Source organism: Aquila chrysaetos, chromosome Z (genome assembly GCF_900496995.4).
Source record: "Aquila chrysaetos chrysaetos chromosome Z, bAquChr1.4, whole genome shotgun sequence".
Taxonomy (NCBI): Eukaryota; Metazoa; Chordata; class Aves; order Accipitriformes; family Accipitridae; genus Aquila; species Aquila chrysaetos.
The window spans coordinates 28,677,078-28,689,058 of NC_044030.1; the positions used below are offsets into that span (position 1 = coordinate 28,677,078).

At 43.9% G+C, this 11,981-nt stretch overlaps 1 long non-coding RNA gene across 1 annotated transcript; it reads left to right on the forward strand.

Annotated features, from left to right (window-relative positions):
- The first annotated feature begins 1,761 nt into the window (after positions 1-1,761).
- LOC115336551 lies at positions 1,762-11,615 on the forward strand. The gene is made up of 3 exons (XR_003921820.1): positions 1,762-1,879; positions 4,336-4,340; positions 11,604-11,615. It is a non-coding gene; the product is annotated as an uncharacterized LOC115336551 (long non-coding RNA).
- The last annotated feature ends 366 nt before the right edge of the window (positions 11,616-11,981 follow it).

Below are 11,981 nucleotides of genomic sequence, written 5' to 3' on the forward strand. Positions count from 1 at the left end.
TCATACAAGTTGATTTTTCCACTGGGAAAGGGATTTTGTAATTCAGCCCGATCACAAAGGGAATGCAGAAAACAAATAAATTGCCATGGGAACATATGACTGTCATAATACTGGTAATGTGTTTGGATTTGTAGATCAAAGACAAAGTAGAAGATAATGCTTATTTTTTTCCTTCATTTGCTATATACAAACATAGGATTTGTTATAGACATTAATAAGCAGTGGATGGCAACAAAGAATTGATTGTTTTTCTCTACCACTGTATGAACATAACCCTAAAAAAGGTTCAGTGTTGATAATAAAAAGCTACGGAGCTTGAAACAAGTACATCTGTTTCTGTAAGTCCTTCAATGTTTGTTTTGGGGTTGCAGTCCGCTGAAACCTAGTTTCAATATGCTGTGTTTTTATTTCCTGCAGGAGCCTGAGTGTAAAAGTAGTAACAGTCTCAGAAATACTTTTTTTATCTGGAGAAAAATCCAATATTACATACCTGGATAAAGAAAACAAACAACCCCCTCCACTGACTCAGAATCTACACTGAATAAAATAGGTGGTATATGTATGCATACAGATATGCATATGCGGATATATTGCATCTACTATTTAACCGGAGTATATCTAAATTTCAGGGTTTTTTCTGTCCCCGTCCCGCCCCCCCCCCCCCCCCCCCCGTAAATGCATATGCATTTTCCTTGTGTCTCATCTTTAGTAGCACATAGACCATATTGCATTCAAGTTTTGTATGATTGGTTAAAATCTGTGTTAGATATGCTGATAAGATGCGTCCCAGAGTCCTAAGGGAATTGGCTGATGTAGTTGCCCAGACACTCTCCATATCTGAAAAGTCATGCCAGTCAGCTGAAGTCCCTGGTGACTGGAAAAAGCGAAACATTGCATCCATTTTTACAAAGCGTAAAAAGGAGGACCCTGGGAACTACCAACCTGTTAGTCTCACCTCTGTGCCTGGGAAGATCACAGAACAGATCCTCCTAGAAGCTATGCTAAGGCAGATGGAGGACAGGGAGGTGATTCGAGACAGCCAGCATATCTTGCGTGACCAACCTAGTGGCCTGCTATTACGGAGTGACTACATCAGTGGACAAGGGAAGAGCTACTGATGTCATCTATCTGGATTTCTGTAAGGCCTTTGACACAGTCCCCAACAATGTCATTCTCTCTAAATTGGAGAGATATGGATTTGATGGATAGACTGTTTGGTGGATAAGGAATTGGTTGGATGGTTGCATCCAGAGAGTAGTGGTCAATGGCTTAAAGTCCAGATGGAGATCAGTGACAAGTGCTGTCCCTCAGGGTTCCATATCGGACCAGTACTATAAAATACCTTCATCAATGACATAATGGGATTGGGTGCATGCCTAGCAAGTTTGCAGATGACACCAAGCTGAGTGGTGCAGTTGAGAGAAAGGTTACCATCCAGTGGGATCCTGATATCCTTGAGAAGTGGGTCCATGTGAACTTCATGAGGTTCAACAAGGCCAAATCCAAGGTTCTGCACCTGGGTCAAGGCAACCCCCAGTATCAATACAGGTGGGGGGACGGAGGGATCAAGAACAGCCCTGTGGAGAAGGATTTGGGGATACTGGTGAATGAAAAGCTGGACATGAGCCAGCAAGGTGTGTTGGCAGCCCAGAAAACCAACTGTATCTTGGGCTGCATAAAAAGAAGCGTGGCCAGCAGGTCGGGGGAGGTGATTCTGCCCCTCTACTCCACTCTGGTGAGACCCCACCGGGAGTCCTGCACCCAGCTCTGGAGTCCTCAGTACAGGAAAGACATGGACCTGTTGGAGTGGGTCCAGAGGAGGGCCACAAAAATGATCAAAAGGTTGGAGCACCACTTCTATGAAGAAAGGTTGAGAGAGGTGGGATTGTTCACCCTGGAGAAGAGAAGGCTCTCAGGAGACCTTATTGTGGCCTTTCAATATTAAAGGGGGCTTATAAGAAAGATGGGGACAAACTTTTTAGCAGGCCCTGTTGTGATAGGACAAGGCATAATGATTTTAAACTAAAGGAGGATAGATTTAGACTAGATATAAGGAAGAAATTTTTTAGGATGAGTGAAACACTGGAACAGGTTGCCCAGAGAGGTGTTAGATGCCCCATTCCTGGAAACATTCAAAGTCAGGTTGGATGGGGCTATGAGCAACTTGATCTAGTGGAAGATGTCCTTGCTCACTGCAGGGGGGTTGGACTAGATGACCTTTAAAGGTCCCTTCCAACCCAAACCATTCTATGATTCTATTATTTGAATTTTTGGTCTATTGCTACAATTCAAACAGCTATATAGCTAGGAAAATCTGTGAAATTATGAGTTAACTTTCTAATTGATTAAAATAAATTAAGTGGTTAATAATTCCTCTTGCTGCAGAAAAACACACAGCTGTCAAAAAGTAAAATCTATCTTAGTACTTCACACCATGGGCAACTGGAACCTTGTACTATTATGCTCTTTCTTGCAAGTCTGAAACTAGACATTGATAATGATATCCAAGATCAAATGTCCTTTCCTCTGCTTCTTCCTATTTCATTAAAGATTGGATGAGAGGTTGATCTGAAGGTTCAATAAAACTGACAAGTAGCAAAGAATTGTCATTACCTATTCAGCTACAGCAGAAAGAAACAATGTGTTCTTTTGCTGCTTCAAACCCAAGAGGAATTTATGCCTATGGTCAACTGAATGCTTCCTGTGAAAGGAAAACTGACTAAACACCTTTGAGCTGCCTGGCCAGGTAACAGATACACAGCCAAACACCAACATGCCAAATAATATGCTTGCAGATTATGAGTGAGCATGCAGCTTTCCATATGTCAAGTGGGAGAAAGACACTGTAAAAGAAAAACTAATAGGAAAAAACATACAACTGCAGATGCCATCTAGACAAGCTATGCTAATTGCTATAGAAACTGCTGTGGAAGAATAAGGTCTCCTTTGAGTTATTTGGTGATTCCAAGTTCTGTTGAGATAAAACATGCCACAAGAATAAATGTTCTTTGTATTAATATGTTCCCACTGGAACCAAGAAGTTAAGAAAACGTGAAGAAAAGAAAAAAGAAAAGAGAATGGAAAAGGAAAAAGAAAAGCAAAAGCAAAAGCAAAGGAAAGGAAAGGAAAGGAAAGGAAAGGAAAGGAAAGGAAAGGAAAGGAAAGGAAAGGTAGAAATCTGAGTAGCTAATACAAAAATTGTAGTAATCAGAGTACAACAGAACAGTTTTAGGCAAAAGTTAGAGGGATAGAAATCACTTGATTTTGGATTGTGATTTGAACCAAAGATACTGTGTCCCCTGCAACATCATTCCTCTGGCAAGACAAAGTTACTTATTCTCTGAAACAATCTGTTATCCCTTGTGGAGAAACTCATGTTGGTTTTCTACAGTTTGCTGAATAAAGTAGCAGATTGAGGGTCAACAAGAAATAGTGGTGTCACTCAATGAGGAACATAGGGAGTGATGTTCCTGTCCTTATCTTGACCCATGAGCTTTTTGTTGTATTTTCTACCCATGCCTTGTTGATGGAGCAAGAGTGATAGAGCAGCTTCATGGGCACCTGGCAGCCAGCCAAGGTCAACCCACTACAAATTATTTACTTTATTTAAGCTTTAAAATAAAACAAGACAGTGGAAGAAAGGTTTCTGTTCCTTATTTCATTTGTATAATTCTTACTGAAGAAGAGCAGAATTCCACCACACTAGTGCAAGTACAAAATATGAAACAGTGTCTAAAACAATCTAAAAGAGAGGATTTTGTTCTGGGTGATCACATACTGGTACTTGTGGAGTATGTGACTGATTAATTTGGTAAAACATGTGCTCTATGTCATTTTAGAGGTTTTAGACATCCACACAGCTATGGCAGATATGACAAAGGACTAACATGCCTCAGCCCTCCATAGAGGTCAGGCAGGATAGTTAGACAAGCACTAAGAATAACATTTATGTTTAAGCATCAGAATCACTCTAAACATGTAGACCCCACTAAACAAATTGTCTGTCATACAGGCCACAATTTGGTGAAAGCTAGTAACTCTGCAACTTGTTGACAATTTCTCTAAACTCATAATGTTTTTGCCTTGTTTGGACCCAGCATGTGAAACAGGATTTTGTCATTCTCTGCTCTGTATATTTTTTACAAGCTTATATCCTGCCACTGTCATATTCATAGCACTTTTATTAATTTAATTCTACTCGTGAGCTGCCTGTATACTTTAATACATTATAGAAGAATTCTTCATGCAGCCTTTTAAGTCTGAAAATATGTGCCCCAGTTTTTACGTTTCCTGCTTTGCACCAAACCCTGCTGGGATATGGAAAACCAGTATAAGCTCCAGTGTCTACTTCTCTCTGGTACTTTTATTTAGTCACATATCAAGGACTTCAGAATGACCTGCAGGTTAGAGCACATCCTGTCTCACACTGTGCTGCTCAAAAGCTGAGAATGAGTAGGTGGAGATGTAATTTTCATTGAAAGAATACACAAGCAATTTCTATTTTATCCAGAAGCTTCTAATGAAAATAAAAACAAATAAACCCTTGCCTTAAGAAATCTGTTCATAAAAGGACAATAACATTACTATGAGTTATTCTTTCTCAACATTAAATTACCTCGAAGGGTTCAGATAAAACAAGAAGCCACAAAAATAGTCAACACTTGCACAGGAAAAAGCAGATTCGGAGGAAGGGATCTGTTCCTCTCCAGGGTCCAGAGCAATCCAACGTTTCAATAAAAGCAATTCAGAGGAATTTTACAGAAATAAAGTTATTTCTACTATGAACTAATACCTGTAATAATTTTGGCAACAGACCTTCTGAGCATAGTATTGCTTCTCATGTATTCATGCATCATAAGCACAGGTGGCTGAAACAAACATGAAGCTGAAGCTGTTTTGAGCTGTTACTGTTCTCCTGGAACAGAACTAACTCAACCTAGCCTGTTCTGCTAAACTTGTACCAGAACAGAATCAACCAATGTCAATTACAGCTGGATCTGAACCAGAATAGAAGTCAGAAATTTGACTGGTTCAGCTTTATGGCTGTTATCATTAGATACTGCATTTTCTGGCCAAGGCAAACTTGCAATGGCTGACAGAATCCTATAAAATACGATCTGGCTTGAGGTTTCTCTCATTTAGGAAGCTATGCATGTTATTAACCAAACCCTAGTATCATTTACAACACTGACAGTCTGTTTACTTCATTTAAAGAAGTGTGGATGTCAAGTAGAGCAGAATTTGGCCTAATGTGATTTAAGGTACCACATTTCTGATAAATGAGAAAAGGTTATCTGTAATCCATCAAGCAAAATAAACTCCATTATGTCAAAACTATTGGAAGGCAGAAAAGATAAAAGCAAATGTTAGAAGAGAAGAAGAGTTTACTCAAAGTTTAAAAAACATATAAAGAATTCCTGAACTATTTTCTAAATACTGTATACAATACAAACACACACCTTCAAATTTAAACCCTAGGTCTTCTCATTTTAAAATAATGTGGTAGGGTAAGACAAGGCAGTGAAACATTATGGAAAGGAAATGTTTACACATAAATATTATTTCTTTTAAAGGACACTGTAAGTAACAAGACTAGAAAAACTGCAAAATTTAACCAGCATGCTAATAACATTTGGTATAAACACAACCGTACAAATTCCAAACTCCTTTTATGCACTGCAGGCATAACTCTTGGGGAGAAAAAAAAGAAGCCATTTTTTCTGTTAAACACACATATTTCACCCATTATGCTATAACTGTTGGTATTTCATACACTTTTAGGCAAGAAAGGGATGACTATGATCACCCAACTTTCCTTCATAACTGCATACATGTCAAAGATCTCACCCACTGACTTCTGTATCAAGCCTGTAACCTCTGGCTGAGGTAGAACTTCTCTTTCAGGATGGCAGCAAGTCATTCAGAAAGCCTCAATTTCTGGGTTTGGTAGCATGAAGATTTGGAAACATAGATAAAGAATGGAGTTCCTATCTACTGTGGTTTTATACTGGCAGCCTCTGTCCTGTGTACTCATAAATCATCAAAAAGTTCCTTTTATATAATTAAGTAGAAGCCTTTGTCTTCTGTTTATCAGGTTACAGGATCAATTTATCTGAGTTATCTTGTTACACCTTACGATTGACCACAGCATGTCACATTTGCTCAGTCTAAGTCATTTGCTATGCATATTTCAGAAGTGTATTATTGAGGACTGAACATGGTGATCTCATTCATAATTTTAATTAGGAATTGTGACATTTCACAGGTAAATTATAAAACAAAGAGTAAAAGCTAATCACAGCTAAGCATAAGCACACATAAAACTCCTTCCTGATGCAGGTTATTAGTAAGAACAGAACCAGGAAAAAGTTTCTATTGATCTTACAACAAAAGAAGTAGCATTATAATGTTACTCAGCATTTTGAGGATATTTCACATCCTCATCTCTACAGCATAAAGAAGGTTGTTTTGCAGGTTACACTGTGCAGGCTGAATCTGGTTCTGAGCCAAATTACACAATTAGAAATAAGCAATTTCTAATGCACACAGTCCATATTGAGTTAGCTTTAGAGGTAAACAACCAGGACAGCTTGCCCAAGACATCAGGCTAAATGGTGAGATGTGAGTAAAGATATCATCATCTAATGCTGTGTAGTGGATGCCTAAATTGTGTGGATCCAAGAGAGAAAAATCTGTACATTCAAACAACAATTCTACTTGATTTATACGTGTAAATATAGCTATTCTCAATCAGTTTTTTTACAGGTAACTTTTCAATTGTTAACAAACCCCAAATTCTATTCCTGAGAAAATACAGTTAAAAAAATTATATTAATGATATGTGTATCAACCACCAGTCCTAAGCAAAAAACACGACAAATAACTCAGTGTATTTCTATGTAAGGCTATGTTTATGAACTGAAGAAAGCTTCTTCCATTTTCATTGTATTCCTTGAACGCAAAAGCAAAGACTTCCACAAGCAAAGCAAACCACCTGCCAAAAATCTATTTTACCGCAGGAGATTTAAACGCTGTGTAACGGTCAGCAGCATTCAGTCAGTGGCGAGGCCAGCAGAGGCAAGGGTAACTCGGCAGCTAAGCGCTAGATGGACGCGGACTGGGAGGTTCCCCAGGCCCAGCAGCGCCGGGGAAGAGCGGAGGGACCGCCCAGAGCCGGAGCTCTCGCGAGAGAGGCTGATGCAGCATGGGAGTTGCCAGGGGCAACCGCGGGAGTTTTAAACGGCCCTGAGGAGCGCCGGTGACTAGGGCGCGGCGCGTCACTTCTCGCAGGCAGGGAGTGCAGGTAGGGCGCAGCCTCCCTCTCCCGAGAAGGCTACTCAAGCGGTGGGTGTCGGCCTAGAGGGAGACCCAGGTGTGGTTGCCGCTCGAGTGAAAACCATTGTTAGGAAAAACATGGTGACGCACACAGAGCTCCCATGTAAACGTGCAGCTGTCCGGGTCTCTGGATGTGCGGAGCGCTTGAGTCTGTCACTGATGCCGGAGGGCAGCAGGGACACCTCTTGTGTGAGGTGTGACCAGGCTGATGATCTGCTCAGCCTGGTGGCAGAGCTGAAGGAGGCGGTGGAAAGGTTGAGGAGTATCAGGGAGTGTGAGAGGGAGATAGATTGGTGGGCCCACACCTACCATCCCTGAGGCAGAGGCAGCAGATGGAGGCTCCGCAAGAAGCGGAGGATCCCCTGCCCTCTTGCCACCAGGCAGGAGGGGACCTAAGAGATGGAGGGGAATGGATACAGGTCCCTGCTCGGGGAGGCAGGTGAATCCCCTCCTGGTCTCCCTCTCCTTCGCAGTTGCCCCTGCACAACAGGTATTGGGCTCTGGAACTTGAGGACCAGGTCAGTGAAGATCAGGGTGTAGATGAAGTCCTATCTAGGGAGGTGCCTAGGCTCAGTCGGGTAGCCCCACGCATTCTCACATCCTCTGAAAAAAAGAAAAAGGACGGTAATTGTCGTAGGTGACTCCCTTCTGAGGGCGACAGACGGCCCAATACGCAGTCCTGACCCATCCCCCAGGGAAGTCTGCTGCCTCCCTGAGGCCCAGCTAAAAGACTTTACCAGGGAACTCCCTGGTCTGGTTCGGACCTCTGATTATTACCCATTGCTGGTTGTGCAGGTTGGCAGTGATGAGATTGCAGAGAGAAATCCAAAGGCAATCAAAAGCGACTTCGGGCCACTGGGAAAATTAGTGGAAGGATCGGGAGCACAGGCAGTGTTTTCCTCAATCCCTTCAGTGGCAGGGAAATATACTGAAAGGAACAGGAAAACACACCTGGTTAATACGTGGCTCAGAGGCTGGTGCCACAGGTGGAATTTTGGGTTTTTTGATCATGGGGAGGTTTATACAGCACCGGGCTTGCTAGTGACAGATGGTGTCCAGCTATCTCAAAGGGGTAAGAGAATCCTTGCTCATGAGATGGTGGGGCTCATAAAGAGGGCTTTAAACTAGGTTTTAAGGGGGTAAGGGATAAAACTAGGTGCCCCAGAGATGAGCCTGGGGGCAGCATGCCGATGTTAGCGGTAGATTCGATAACCCAGCTGAAATGCATCTAGGCCAACACACACAGCATGGGCAATAAACAGGAGGAGCTGGAAGCCATTGTGCAGCAGGATAGATATGACTTAGTCACCATCACGGAAACATGGTGGGACGACTCCCATGACTGGAGTGCTGCAATGGATGGCTACGAGCTCTTCAGAAGGGATAGGCAGGGTAGAAGAGGTGGTGGGGTGGCTCTCTATGTTAGGGAATGTTTTGACTCTACAGAGCTACACGATTCTGATGACAAGGTGGAGTGCTTATGGGTGAAGATGAGAGGGGAAGCCAATAAGACAGATATTGTGCTGGGAGTCTGTTACAGACCACCCGACCAGGTTGAAGAGACGGATGAATCATTCTACAAGCGGCTGGCAGTAGTCTCAGAATCGTGTGCCCTTGTCCTTGTGGGGGACTTTAACTTTCCAGACGTCTGCTGGAAATACAACACAGCAGTGAGTAAACAATCTAGGAGGTTCCTGGACTGTGTGGAAGATAACTTCTTGACACAGCTGGTGGGTGAGCCAACCAGGGGAGGAGCCTTGCTAGACCTACTGTTTACGAACATAGAAGGACTGATGGGAGGTGTGATGGTCGGAGGCCGTCTTGGGCTTAGTGACCATGAAATGGTAGAATTCTCAATTCTTGGTGATGCAAGGAAGGTGGTCAGCAAAACCACCACTATGGACTTCCGGAGGGCAAACTTTGGCCTCTTCAAGGCACTGGTTGAGAGAGTCCCTTGGGAGACAGTCCTGAAGGTCAAAGGGGGTCCAGGAGGGATGGACATTCTTTAAGAAGGAAATCTTAATGGCTCAGGACCAGGCTATTCCCATGTGCCGCAAGTCGAACCGCTGAGGAAAACAACCGGTCTGGCTGAATGGGGAGCTTTTGCTAGGACTCAAGAAAAAAAGGAAAGTTTGTCATCTCTGGAAGAAAGGGTGGGCAACTTGGGAGAAGTACAGGGATCTTGTTAGATCATACAGAGAGAAAATTAGAAAAGCAAAAGCTCAGCTAGAACTAAACCTGGCCACTATTGTAAGGGACAACAAAAAATGTTTTTACAAATATGTTAACAGTAAAAAGAATCCCAAGGAGAATATCTTTCCTTTAACGGATACAGAAGGGAAAGTAGCAACCAGTGATGAGGAAAAGGCCGAGGTACTTAATACCTTCTTTGCCTCAGTCTTTAACAGGGAGACCAGTCATCCTCAGGGTACTCCACCCCTTGAGCTGGAAGGTAAGGATGAAGAGCAGAACATACCCCCCTTAATCCAGGAGGAATTAGTTAGGGACCTGCTTCGCCATCTGGACACTCAGAAATCTATGGGACCTGATGGGATCCATCCAAGAGTACTGAGGGAACTGGTGGAGGTCCTTGCCAAGGCACTCTCCATCATCTATCAGCGATCCTGGTCAACAGGGGAGGTCCCAGAGGACTGGAGGCTTGCCAATGTGACTCCCATTTACAAGAAAGGGCAGAGGGAAGATCCAGAGAACTACAGGCCTGTCAGCCTGACCTCGGTACTGGGGAAGATTACGGAACAGTTTGTCTTGAGTGCGCTCACATGGCAAGTCCAGGATAAGCAGGGGATCAGGCCCAGTCAGCAAGGGTTTATGAAAGGCAGGTCCTGCTTGACCAACCTGATCTCCTTCTATGACCAGGTGACCTGCCTAGTAGATGAGGAAAAGGCTGAGGATGTTACCTTCCTTGACTTCAGTAAGGCCTTTGACACTGTGTCTCATGGCATACTCCTTGAGAAGCTGGCATCTCATGGCTTGGACAAGTGTACTCTTCGCTGGGTGAAAAACTGGCTGACTGGACAAGCCCAGAGGGTTGTGGTGAATGGAGTGAAATCCCGTTGGCAGCGGGTCATAAGTGGTGTTCCCCAGGGCTCGGTGTTGGGCCCCGTTCTGTTTAATATCTTTATCAGTGATCTGGATGAGGGGATTGAGTGCACCCTCAGCAAGTTTGTGGACAACACCAAGTTGGGAGGCAGGGTTGATCTGCTTGAGGGTAGGGAGGCTCTACAGAGAGGTCTGGATAGGCTGAGGCCAATCGTATGAGGTTCAACAAGGCCAAGTGCCGGGTGCTCCACTTTGGTCACAACAACCCCATGTAGTGCTACAGGCTTGGGGAAGAGTGGCTGGAAAGCTGCCTGGCAGAGAAAGACCTGGGCATGCTGGTTGACAGCTGGCTGGATATGAGCCAGCAGTGTGCCCAGGTGGTTAAGAAGGCCAATGGCATCCTGGCCTGCATCAGAAATAGTGTGGCCAGCAGGAGCAGGGAGGTGATTGTTCCCCTGTATGTGGCACTGGTGAGGCCACACCTCGAGTACTGTGTTCAGTTTTGGGCCCCTTGTCCTGATCCAATATCGGGGAGGGTTCTTAAACGATCCCAAGAGCAAGATTAAGACACAAACGAGGTCAGATGCTGTGCAACCTTACAAGTTTTATTTCCTATAACAACTGATAATAACGACAGGACAGAGGGAAGAAGAAAGGAAAAAGAGGAAGACCTAAGCAAGAGAATGGAAGAGTGCAGCAAGACTAGTTACCACCACCACGAAGCCAGCAATGTCCCGTTGACTCGGTCTCGGTGCAGGTGATGGGGGTCCAAGTTCCAGGTTCCAGCAGACAGACGATGACCAAAGTCCCAGTTCCAAGTGCTAATTTTCAATCCCTTGCAGTTCCTTTCAGTTCCTTTTTCCAGTCCCTTTCAGTTCCTTTTTCGAGGGAGGAGTATGCAGTTTTTCCGAAGAGTGCAGCCATTTCCACAGAGACTGCTAGCTTCAGGCGGATATGGTGGTTTCTTCAGGGCCTTCAGCGCGTACTCCCCCACAGCAACAGGATGCTGAGGCTAGCAAATGGTCAGCAATGTCAAGACAAACATAGTCCAACACAGTCTCTTACACCCCTCATTACAGGAAAGACATTGAGTTGCTGGAGCATGTTCAGAGAAGGGCAACCAAGTTGGTGAGGGGCCTGGAGCATAACTCTTATGAGGAGCGGCTGAGGCAGCTGGGGCTGTTCAGTCTAGAAAAGAGGAGGCTGAGGGGAGGCCTTATCACTCTCTACAACTACCTGAAAGGGGGTTGTAGTGAGGTGGGTAATGGTCTCTTCTGTCAGGTGGCTGGAGATAGGACGAGAGGAAATGACCTCAAGTTGCAACAAGGGAGATTTAGGTTGGATATTAGGAAAAATTTTTTTACTGAGAGGGTTGTCAGACATTGGAATAGGCTGCCCAGGGAAGTTGTTGAGTCACCATCCCTGGAGGTAGTCAAAAAGCGAGTAGATTGGGTACTCCAGAATGTGGTTTAGTGGGCATTGTTGATGGTTGGACTCAATGATCTTGAAGGTCTTTTCCAACCTAAATGATTCTATGATTCTATGAAAATTGAGTGTTACAGTGGGTTCTTTATATATAACCTACC